Here is a 12,065-nt window from a genome sequence, read left to right as displayed (position 1 = left end):
TCGGCCTCCCGGCGCGGCCACCTCCACCCCCGCTGCTCTTAGCGGCTCGGCGGTGGGGAGCGGGCCGAGCCCCTGCCCCGCGGCCGAAGCGAACCGGCTTTCCTCCGGCCCCCGCCTGCGGCCGGGCACCGTCCGGGTGCCGAGGGCGCTTCCCCCAGTGCCGGGGGGGGGGACCCGGGAGAAAATGCCGGCGGTGGCCCTAACGCGGACGGGGTCCGGCGGCTCGCAGTTAGCCGGCCTCCCCCGGGCTGCTGGGGGCCTCTCAGAAGTACATCTGAGGAGCAACTGATGCTTTCTGGTGCCAGTCCTTCCGGTCGTCTTTTGCCAAGTACATCCACTTCGACTTCTAACGTATTTCATCCTGGCAAGAAGTATTTCCTGAAGTACAAGAACTCATTTTCTTCTGTACTATCAATCAAAAAAACCCTAACCCATCAAACGACACCGTGAACGTCAAAGAGAAGATCGGTAACAAAAATAACCATTCGTCCATTTTAATAGCTCAAAAATAACAGAGTTAGTTACTATAGACATTAATCTAAATAAATAACTAAGGGAAAACACCCCATTGTGGCTGTCAGGCTTTGAAGAGGAAGGCTAGTTAGTAACTCGAGGCCAGAAGCGTTGATCTGAGTACCTACCTCACTGTTTTTTTCAGCTTTTTTACTTTCAGCTGAAAAGTTGTGAAGGAGGAAACACTTACTGTTTGGAAAAGGGGGGAAAAAAAAAAGCCACCAAGAAAAAGAAACTAAAATTTCAGAAGTGAGCATTTCCTATTTCACACGAACAGACATATTTTTTAAGCCACAGGAGTGAGAATAATAGTCTTACTCTGCTTTGAAAGCCTGTACCACCCTCCCCGTAGAAGGGCTAGCACCCTTATATAATTCTAAATAGCTCGACAAATATTAAAGAAACAATAGGTTACGGAAGCACCCAGCAAGTTAGATGAATGACTTTGATGTGGCAGGACTGTTATTTATGGCTGCAGATGCTGCTCACAATTTAGTCATCAGAAATGCAAACTGATCATAAATGCATAGAAACTGATACTTGCATACCGCTCTCTAACAACTTACCTACTTTTAATGCTGGTTTTGTATCATGAAAGTATGTTTTCCTGATGCTCCCTAAAGCAGTCGTCTAACCTGCACCCTGGTAACTCCACTCTAAAACTGGAATACGGCTTTAAAAGAGCTCCTCCAGAAAAGGCATAAGGATTCTTCTTAAAAATAAAACACAGCATGCTACCTGTGGCATGGAAGAAATTTTCATCTAGTTCTGAATAGCACTAGTTAGAACCTCAAACACCAGAAAATAACTTTCACAGTGCTTAAAGATAATACAAACCCCACCCTTGCATTTACTTTTCTGCAAGGCATATCACCCTGCTTCAGGTACTAGCACAAGTTGGGCATTTAGTATTTAAAAAAAACCCAAAGTTTACTGCAAAGAAACAAATCATATGAAAGCGCCCTCGGCAGGCATGTTTTTCAGGTTGAAGCAGTGCTGTGCAAATGCAGCTGTCCCAGTTCTGAACTCGAGCTGCAAAACGCTTTGCCACGTTGCTTTTAAGATCGAGTTGAAAGCCTCGCTTTGTCACCCAACTTACATGCTGTCATACAGACAATTCCTGTCTCCAAACCTGCCCTGCTCTCTGCTACCGCCTCACCTTGCTGGAGAGATGCAGCATGCCCTGTGGCTTGGTGACGTCTGCTGAATGGACAGCTATAGTTCGCTTTCTCAGTGGGAACACTAATTTCTCATCTAATAGTCGTTCCTTTTCAAAGATTATGTTTCGATGAGCATTAGGAAATTTCTATTCTTCTCTTGAATTTGGATGAATTGAAAAGCACGTGCAAAAGTTGTTAGGGTGCGGCATAAAAGAGTGTGATCCCATCAGCATCCCCTACTTAGGAAACCAGGCTTTAAAAAAGAAAATTTAAAAAAACTTCATTAGTCACCAGAGAAAGTCTTGCTCTTGGGGCTTCAGAAAGGAATAAAACCCACACCAGCCAGTTTTTCTTCCTTCTTGCAAGTATCCTTGGTGACCTCATTGCATTATCTTCTGCTGGGCTAGCCCTAATTTGGGGGAGTACTTGGACTGACTGTCTTTGTGCAGATATTGGAAATCGTGCAAAATGGCTACGCCAGGTTGCTACCCGCTAGCATATACTTGGTTCCAAGAAGCTTAGACATTCATATTTCTGCCCCAGTCAAGATCATATGCAGAACCATCACCTGCAGGCATACAGAGCCTTAAAACAACCAAAAAACTGCCCCCATAACCCCATGCTTTGTTCTCCTTCTATTTAGATGCTTGTTTGGACAGACTGAGGGCACGGGTCATTAGTTACGTAGACCTGTTAATGCCTTTTACATTTTATATAAAACACTTGGCATTAACAAAATACACTTTTTCTCAGCATCAACAAGTTAATGCCTTTTTGTATTCCTGCAGTCCTGAGTTGTTACTCCTGCTTGCAAGGCAAAAAGGCTCCCTGAGTGTACACTGAGAAAACACACAGCTGGGACATCCCATTTCACCAGGCCAAGTGCTCTCTGCTATAAAATCTTTACAATCCTTGACATGAGAGATGAATTACATCTCTTGTGGGTGAGCTACAAGTGAAACTGGTCCTTCAGTACTAACACATTTTAAAGAACAGCAATAAAATAGTAGCCAACAAGTTAAAAAAACCTCTTCTGAAAACACTCGTTGCTCCAGCATTCCACGCTCAGCACAAGAAAAACACAGAGAGCACTTTTATGTACAGTGGCTGCAAGCTTTTAGTACAAAACTCGGTTGACTTTGTAATCATACTTTGAACCACTCAACTCTTACTGTAATAAGGCGGTTAACTAGTTATAAAGTGATGTTTAATCATGGAGCCATATTTTATAGTTTACAGGATGTTAAATTGGAAAAAGTTTTGCTAGAACAGATTAAAAATGCAAAAAAAGAATAAATATTTCTTGAAAAATATACAGCAACTTATACATTAGCTGTATTTAAAAATAAGATTTTCAGAGGATTATTCCAAATAGTACATTAAAGCAGCTTGAATTTTACCAGGCAATAACAGTGTGCCCTGAAAAAAAAATGCTATCGGCTTAGAAAGACCTGAATAAGTAACAAAAATGTTTTCATAAATGGCAAACTCAAATTTCTTAGTGCAAGCTTCAGGAAAAATGGCATCAGAAACGCAAACCTCCATGATTCACATAAACCTTCTCAAATGTTAGTCTGGGGGTTTGGTTTTGCCTGGAACAGCACAGAAGTGTAAATGCGTTCAAGGGTTGAAGCCATTATTATCACAATATGGTTTGAACCAAACTAATAGCTTGCTGCTGCAAGTGAAGTTTGGCTTCCTCTCCTTACAATCCTCCTCCCTCCCAGCTTTGGACCGCTTGCTTTAGCTGCTCTTCTTGATCGGGCACCGGCACTCACTTGACTGCACAGCATACTGACAGGCCTGACATCTGGGGAATCTCAGTTCTGGCTCTGCCAGAGACCATCTTTGTTCCTAGCTCTCTGATGTGCTTAGAAAAAAAACCTGGGGGAACTTGATGTCGTGATTAATCTAGCTCCAGCTGTCTCCCATCAGACAGTGCCCAACCAGAAAACTCTTGAATAGAATTACTGAGTCAGCTTAATGTTAAATCGTTTTAAGATAATGATGGGCTTTTAGTTTGTTAAAAGTGAAATGGAAAAAAGGAGGCTGGACTAAAGGATCTTCAGAGGTGCCTTCCCATGTCCACAATTCCCTGATTTACCCTGGTGGTTTCTTCCCATGGGACGGCTGCCAGTGAGGGGGCTATAGGGGAGAGGACAGATAGATAAGCTCCTGTTATGCCATAAGGAGCCACAGGAAAAGGAAGTAGAAGAGGCTACGCTTTCTTTAAATAAACTTGTGCTTTTAAGGAAACCATTTTAAATTACTATATTCCTTATAGCAAACTTCCACCTCCCTTTCTGAAAAAATTTAAGAGGTAATCAAGGTAAAATTATTTCTAAGGTCATACTTCCTTTTATTCCATCTTACTTTCATGTCCAGATGCAAAAATTAATTGATTCCTCTATCATTAAATATTTAGTAATTTTAGTAGCTGAAGAGTTTATGGTACCACTGAAAACCATCTAACAGTGGAAGATCTTATTTCAGTTTACCCCACTATTTCGTAGCACACCTCAGCTAGACCTCAGGACTGTCTTGAGGAACTTTATCTCCACACAGATAGACAAAGCCCCCAAGCCAGGAGAACAAACTCTGCACCAGTAAAACCTAGAAGAACCTCCCATCACGTGCACTCTAAGACAGGAGTATGTTTGGGAGCTCTAGCATACAGTACAATTGAGGGCCTGAAGTGAAATGCAACGCTAAGAGCTGACACAACAGGTATTTAATTTTCTGCAATGGCTTCCCTTCCGATTCGGAGGGTGATGGCCCCTTAGCTCTACAGATGCCTTAGAAAATTCCTGCATGGCTGCAGACCACACTGCTGCTCCACTGTGATCCAGTGCAAAGTTGGCTTTGTCAGCCTTCCTGGCAGCAGGCTGCACAGGACCGACACAAATCCCTCAAAGAACTCTGCTTTAGGAGATCACTGAAGTTTGCCCTTGCCAGTACTCCCTGGGCACAACAAAGGCGGTTTTGGTTTATATCGTATAGCTGGTCATTCATAGATGTGTTATTTTCTTTACTTAGCTAGCAGACGTAATACCCATGGTTCCTTAGTGGTGTTTGGTTTAGGTAGATCCATGCAAGACAAGGGCTCTGCAAACCAGTAGAATAAGTATCATGTCCTTCCCTAGACAAACAGATTGTTCTTCCATCACACAACCAATCTGAAGATCAAGTACTCTTCAGTACTTAACTTTCATTTAATATTTAGGCTTCAGGTGCAGACATTCCTGATAATAAAGAGGAAGTTGTTTCCACCACAGAATGTCTCTTTAATCCATAATTTACAAAATCTTAGTGACCAGTATTGAGTACACAAGTCAGGGAAGTATTAATGGCTATGGAAAAAACTTCCCAGAAGGAACACCTAAGTTATCTTGATTAATCATGGTAACAGACCTGTTTCCCCTCAGTACTTAAACAGTAATCATTTAGTATTCATTTAGTTTTGTTGCCGTATTTTATCAATCACATCAAGAATAGATGGCTGATGCTGGGAGAGAACTGGCATAAAAATGAAAAAACGCAGCATGTCAGAGCTTATAAATAGCCTTTAAGATTATAAAAGATCTGACACCAAATAAGCAATATCTACACTTGATGGTATCTATGAAGTGCTCTGCAAAAACTAGATTTCATATTTGGCTTTCATATCTTTCACATCACCTCATTCATATCTTTCACAAAAGAACATGTGGCTTGCCAATGACTCGGTGTAGGAGAAAACCCTACACTGTTACTGTGTGAGAGAGACAAACACAGGTACAGGCTTACCAAACAGAAGAGCACAGACATGTCAATGAAACCATTAGTCATGAGTCATAAAAAGACCGAGATGCCGTAGCCCGAGACTGAAAGTTACCTAACACTAAATGAAAGGCATGCATCCAAGTACATCAAGTTCAGACTATCTTTGCAACTCCTAAGAGACTGAATTTCTATCCTACACTAGAATTGAATGAATGCTAGTATTTCTGCTTTCCCTTACCTTTAACCAAAGACTGACTGGATGCCAAAATAAGCAATTTTAAACTATAGATGTAGTTCTCCATAGGGTTTTATGTTTTAAAATTTTATTCTCCAGGTTATACAACAAGTTTTCAACAATTTTCTTTTCAGTATTTACAAACTGGCTTCTTACTCTTCCTGCAAGAAGTAACTCATTGGAAAAATAAGCCATTAGCAAGGTACCCTCCATCTGTCCAGTAAGGAAGAATGAGCTGGGAGGGGGAAAAGAAGGGGAAAACAGTCTTTTGCACAATAAACTTCTTTTTTCAACTTTGAATAACATGGTGCTTACTAAAAATTACTAGCACATTTCTTTGTTCAAAAACATCTAATTAGCTAGGAGCTTTTAAACCTAGGAGTTGCCATGTGTCATAGTGTAAAATTAACATTTTCTAAAACCCAGTTAGTGCAAACCAAACCAGAAGTGGTAATATCTTGCTTAGTTCTATGCAAGCTAGATTTCTGTGTTAGGTTATTTTCCATGCCTGTGTATAAACTTTTTGAATACAAGTGAGAAGGTTCACCTTTTTGTCAGTCCAGAGATAAAAAAAATTGCATAGTACTGTAGAGAAGCAACATGACTGAGGAAGGTGTGCTCCTTGAGGATAGTTTTACATTAATGAATTATTGTCACCATTTTAAACAGGAATAGAATTGAGTCTGGACAGCACATACAAAGCAAGGACATTCAAAACCTCCCCGTTTATGACTGCCCTTAGTTTAACTTGTTGCAGACACTTTCCACTCAGAATTTAACATTTTATTTATCACCGTTTATCTAATACAGATCAAAAGCTATTCTTAGAAAATATTTATACTGGATGTCAAAGAAATAGACCTTATTGGGATTGTCCTGGACTAGTTCTCTGACCCTTTCATTACTTTTCATTGGTTTTTTTCTTGTTTTGTTTTGGTTTTGCTCATGATTTAAGCTAAAAGCCTCTAACTATGATTTTTTTTTATTTTAATTTTAGCCTGGAAGAGTTGTGACTCTGGTTGAAGATCCTGAGGTAGAGTACTCCTGTTCTGTCTCTGTAGTGTACAGAATGTCTTATTGCATTCTCAGCCTGTGTAGTAAGTCTCTATTAACGTTTGCTTCTCTACAAGCAAATAATTGAGTTATCTTTAGTGCAATGAAAAGTTCTCTCAAAATTTCTTGGAGTTACACCAATGACTCTTGATTGTTTCAAATCAATCAAAACTAAGAAACTGGAAGTAGTTTAGGTCTGTTATTACCAAATGTATATTTTAAAGTACTTTCCAGAATAGTCATTTCAGCTGTCCTGTTATGCAGAAATTTACCTTCAGCATATGTATAGTGCTGATGATATGCCAATAGTAGTCCCCAGATGTTGTGTCAGAACTGTAATCTTGCCCTCCCAAAATAAAAACTGAAACAAATCAACATTACACTGCAGTGATAAAAAAGGAGATACCCTTCCTTTATTTTTTGCTACACAGATAAAAAGCTTAAGGAATTAAATGCCACAACTGTCCTTTTGGTTTCTATGTAATACTGTGAAATTAGCTTCTGTTCAGAGAAAATGGTCATTAGCCCGAGTCTACCATTCTTACTTATCTTTGGACCTTTTCCCTAGGTCGGTCTCGGACACCACAATGGAAGTGTTTGCAAGGGGAGTGCCTGGGCTGGGGAGGGAGGGGAGATGAAACAAGGCCTAGGCTTACAGTCACGTAAGCTGTAGGAAAATCAAGATTTTTCTGCTTATGAAAGTACTTAGACTTACACTTTACCCATTTCTAATTCTGTTTGATAGTAAAGAAGCTATCTTATAACTACCTGCAATGTTTTTTAGGGATCTTACCCACTAGGGAGCTCTTGGTTACACTGCTCACCAGCTAGGACAAAAGCAGTGAGCTAGGCTGGGGAAGGCCAGGGGTGGCTATTGCAGGATATCCCTTGGATGGGATTGCTTTCCGGCTCCCTGCTGATCCTCCAGGCCCTCCCCGCATCCAGCAGTGTGCCCTATTCTGGCACCTTGCTGGGGACGGCTGCGATGGTCGTGTCTATCCAGCTTCACACTGCTCCAGGAGAGGGAATCCCTGTGGGTACTGTTGCCTCCAGAGGGGCAGGAGGGAAGGAAGGATGGCATGGAAGCAGAGGGAGAGCAAGGCCACAAGACACCAGGCCATAGCACACAGAGGACGGGTATTTTGGTAGTAGTAAAGTTTTTATTTATAGTTGCTTATCTATACAATTATGATACTGCTGTCTTACCTATCTATTTTCCTGAAATAGCAGCAACAAAGAGAGGTAAGTTTAGCAGTAATCAAAAACTTCAACTGTTTTTTGCAGTTAGCAAAACCAGCAAAATGCAATGCACCGTCTCTCATTGTGATTTTTCTGTACCTTTCTAGTAAGGGTTTTTTTCACATTACCGTACTGCTGGGTACCATTATGTTACACAGATGCCTATATAGACAAAGAATGCTTATGTTTGTTGTCACTCAGTTTGTATTGTTAAGCAAACTTATTCGTTACCATAGAAACTTTTTTCCCCCTTAGCAAACCAGTTTTGTTTGGTTGGGTTTTTTTCCCTTTTCTCCAGAATGTGGTGTGGCCAGATAATCACACTTTACACATAAATATCAAATGATATCACAAGTCATTTGCTTTAATTTCAGTTACTTATTCTGCAGTTTAAAAAGGTAACTTTATTTTGAAGATATCTTAGCAGACTACAGCAATTATTCCCCTGGACACAGACACCACATACTGTGGTGACAACAGTGGTGGTACTTTTACTAGCAATGCCAGCTCTCAGCTCTGTGCTAGCCTGTGTGTACTTTTTCACTAGTGATAGACATAGTGCAGCTTAGAAACCTCTAGTTTAGAGAGTTATTTTTACTTGCTCCATCTGAATTTCTTTGCCAGTTAAGAGGAAGCCACACAGAAAAAGAACATCATACTCCTTGTCAGATTTCTGGATTGTAATTTTCCATCATCTGAAATAGGAATCATCTACACTGAAAACTAAATGAGTTAACAAGCAGTAACACTTAAAAGTGTTTGCTTTAAATCCCTGTCTCTACCACACCCATATATAGTTTCCTATCAACACCAAAGTAGGTCTGAATAGCTGATTTAACTCCAAGAGAGTAACATGCCTAGAAGAGGCTGTTTTTAAAACTAACACATTTCCCGTAGACAGCTGGAGTGAACCTGCATCCCAGATGGCTGAGGTAAAGTGAGGAACCCATTTCTGTACTCGTTAGTGCTGTTCCTGGCCACAGCACATCAAATGCTGTAACCAACTACAACGGATGCAATAGAAAATGACTCCTGATTTTTTTTAATAAAATGCCTTTGACCAACATATAGTCTGACTGCAAAATTCAACATTCGTGAATTGACACCACCACCCCAGCACTGTCTGATATCATGACAAAATAGTAAGATCCAGTTTTAGGGGGAAAAAACCAAAATGTTACTTGCTTTATCATCATATACTGTAGCATTGATAACTTATACCTACTTAGCTGCTTAGGAGGAATCAACATCGATGTTGCAGCAGACAAAACAGTCTACCATTTATTTTAAAACAGCACTCATAAGAAAATGGACCATCATCATTTTTCTAAGCTATTTCAAAACAAAAACCCATGCAAATCAATCCCTACACAGATCTTGCTGATTTGTTTATAAAAACTTGGTAAGGGAGTATAACTAATTCACACCACAGTTAAATACTTTTTGAGAGACGTTAACTGTGAAGAGAATGAAGAAATACTCAGGTTCTCAAAGATGGTAATGAAATTTATCCTAACAGTGTTTGCTGAGGTGCTGGATATGCCATGTTTATTTGTGCAAAATGAAGGTTCATCTCTCAGTTTTTTTTTCTCTGATTCAGTTTCAGTGCGGTAACATTACCACACTCAGCCCTCCAAGTACATGTAACAGATGTGACACCGGGGTCCTTAGAAACAAAACTGCAACTAAACAGAGAAAGAACCTGATGAAAATTGCTTTGAATTTGGCACTGTTTAAAATTTTAATTTTCAGTTACAAATTTTATGAGGTCAGAAAGATACTTTGTATCCTTTTTGCCAGCTCCTTAGTAGCCCATGCCAAGGCTATTTACTACTTCAAACTTAATTGCAACAAGAAATTGTTTTGTAAGAAAGGCCTTGGCATTAGCAAGAAAGTGGACGATCAATCAGCATAATTACCATTTTGACTGAAGATTTGCTAAATAAAACAACCCTTTTAATTTGGGACTCCTACAAACAGTGCGAGAAATAGCTATAAAAAGACTGAAAATTGAAGAATTATTTTTTAAGGGAGTTTTGTCTAAATACAATAGAAGTACATTAATTTGTGAGTATCTTTATGAACACTGCTTGGATCTTCTTTTCTTATATCCTTCAACAGGGGTGTGTATGGGGTGTTGCTTACAGATTGCCAGCTGGACAAGAATGTGAAGTAAAGGCATACCTGGACTTCAGAGAGAAGGGAGGCTACAGGACTACAACTGTCATTTTCTATCCAAAAGACTCATCAATAAAACCGTTTGATGTATTGCTATACATTGGAACTTGTGACAACCCTAACTACCTTGGTCCAGCACCTCTAGAAGAAATTGCTGAACAGATTTTTAATGCAGTTGGTCCTAGTGGAAGAAACACAGAATACCTGTTTGAACTCGCTAATTCTGTCAGAAATCTCGTACCAGAAGACGTAGATGAGCATCTCTTCTCCTTAGAGAAACTAGTAAAGGAACTCTTGGAAAAGCATCAAAACCTAAATTGTCTATAAAATAACTTATTACTTTTAATGATCTTGCTTCATCTTCAGAGGAACGGTTGCATTGCACAGTGGGTATATGACTTAGAAGCATGTTTCTCTGTACTATGATATCTTATTTATTTTAATACTGCATTCAAAATAGTAGTCTACTGTTACAAAAATCATTCTTTCAGGAGTCTATAGAAAGGGGAGCAGGGGAAGTGTTTTAGGTTTGAACTTGGTGAAGCGGGTTTTTATCCAAAGATTACATCCTTATGAAAATCTCAAGAGAAACACTTAACCTTCTCTATCTTTGAAGATTTTTTTTTAATTATTATTATTTCAGGTGTAAATTAAATCCTTATAATATTATAAGATCAAAATCTGCATTCAAATACAACTCGTATTGATTTAAGTGATAGTTCTTTCCGATTTAAGACCACAAGCGTGGAGCTCAGTGCAGCTAGAGAGATAAATGTTAAGTAGTTGTAAATTGCATAGTAGAATATTTATATCATCAACGTTCAGCTTCACCAAAATTAAATTATTCCACTGAATTAGTCATCCTACCCTTTATACCTTAGTTTGTCCTTAAATGCAGAGGATAAACTGTTTCATTGTCAAGGAAGTAATTCCTTCCCTTGGCTTATTATGTCAGGCCCGTGAAAACCAAAGCACAGGGTACTTTGACATGAAGAAGCCATAACATATCAGTGCCTCATTTTATTTTTTAACATTAATATAAAGAGTAAAGCCAAAATGTTAAAATTAACTGAGAGTATGACTTTAAGTCACAATGCAGCAAGAATGTTCAGAAACTTTCATCTTTGTTATCTGCCTTTAGATGCTGTGTAACCCCACCTCTTAAAAAATTCACCAATCTGTGAGGATAGGTTTTAAGCCAGTAATTTTCAACCACTGTTTCAGGGATCCATGGACAAAAGATAATTAAGAAAGGAACCCTCTTTTCAGTAAATTTATGTGTGTTGTATGGACATCCAAACAAAAAGCATTAGAAAGCCACCAGTTTAGGCTAGTAGGCTTACTTTACGCAAAACATCAGCAAATGGAGTTTCCATCACAACAAGGACTGTCTTGCTTCTCAAAAATTAAGTTATTTTTGTTAACTTGTAACAAAGTATATTTTTCTATGTTAATATATGAAAGGTCCTATTTTAAACACCATGTAATGTCACATTTTCTCATACAGAGAATGTATAAGTGTTTAATAGTAGCTTGGAAGCTTATATTTTGTGTCAGTAATTGTAAAACCCATATGTTTCTACTATACAGGTTGTCCCTTTCTTTTCTTTACATTTTCCTGTTTTATGTTTGTAATTGCTTGAAAATATCAGGGTTATCAAAATAACAAGCTGCTATTATTTTACCTGGCCACCTACAAAAGCCAACAAGAACATAAATGAATGTTAATAGGAAACATTTGAGAAAGACAGCTAGATGAGTAGAAAATAGGATATTAAAATTCAAACCTAAATTCAAGTTAATTAGACCACTTAAAATATTTAACCAAGAAAGCTGTATTTTTTACATACCAGATTATAATTTTAGTGTGCTTCTGGCATCTCTCAAGCATTGATTCATTGGGGGGGGGGGGGGGGGGCGGAAAA

This window comes from Haliaeetus leucocephalus, unplaced genomic scaffold, assembly GCF_000737465.1.
Source record: "Haliaeetus leucocephalus isolate CR32 unplaced genomic scaffold, Haliaeetus_leucocephalus-4.0 Scaffold450, whole genome shotgun sequence".
NCBI classification, from domain to species: domain Eukaryota; kingdom Metazoa; phylum Chordata; class Aves; order Accipitriformes; family Accipitridae; genus Haliaeetus; species Haliaeetus leucocephalus.
Note: the sequence above shows the minus strand (reverse complement) of the source record.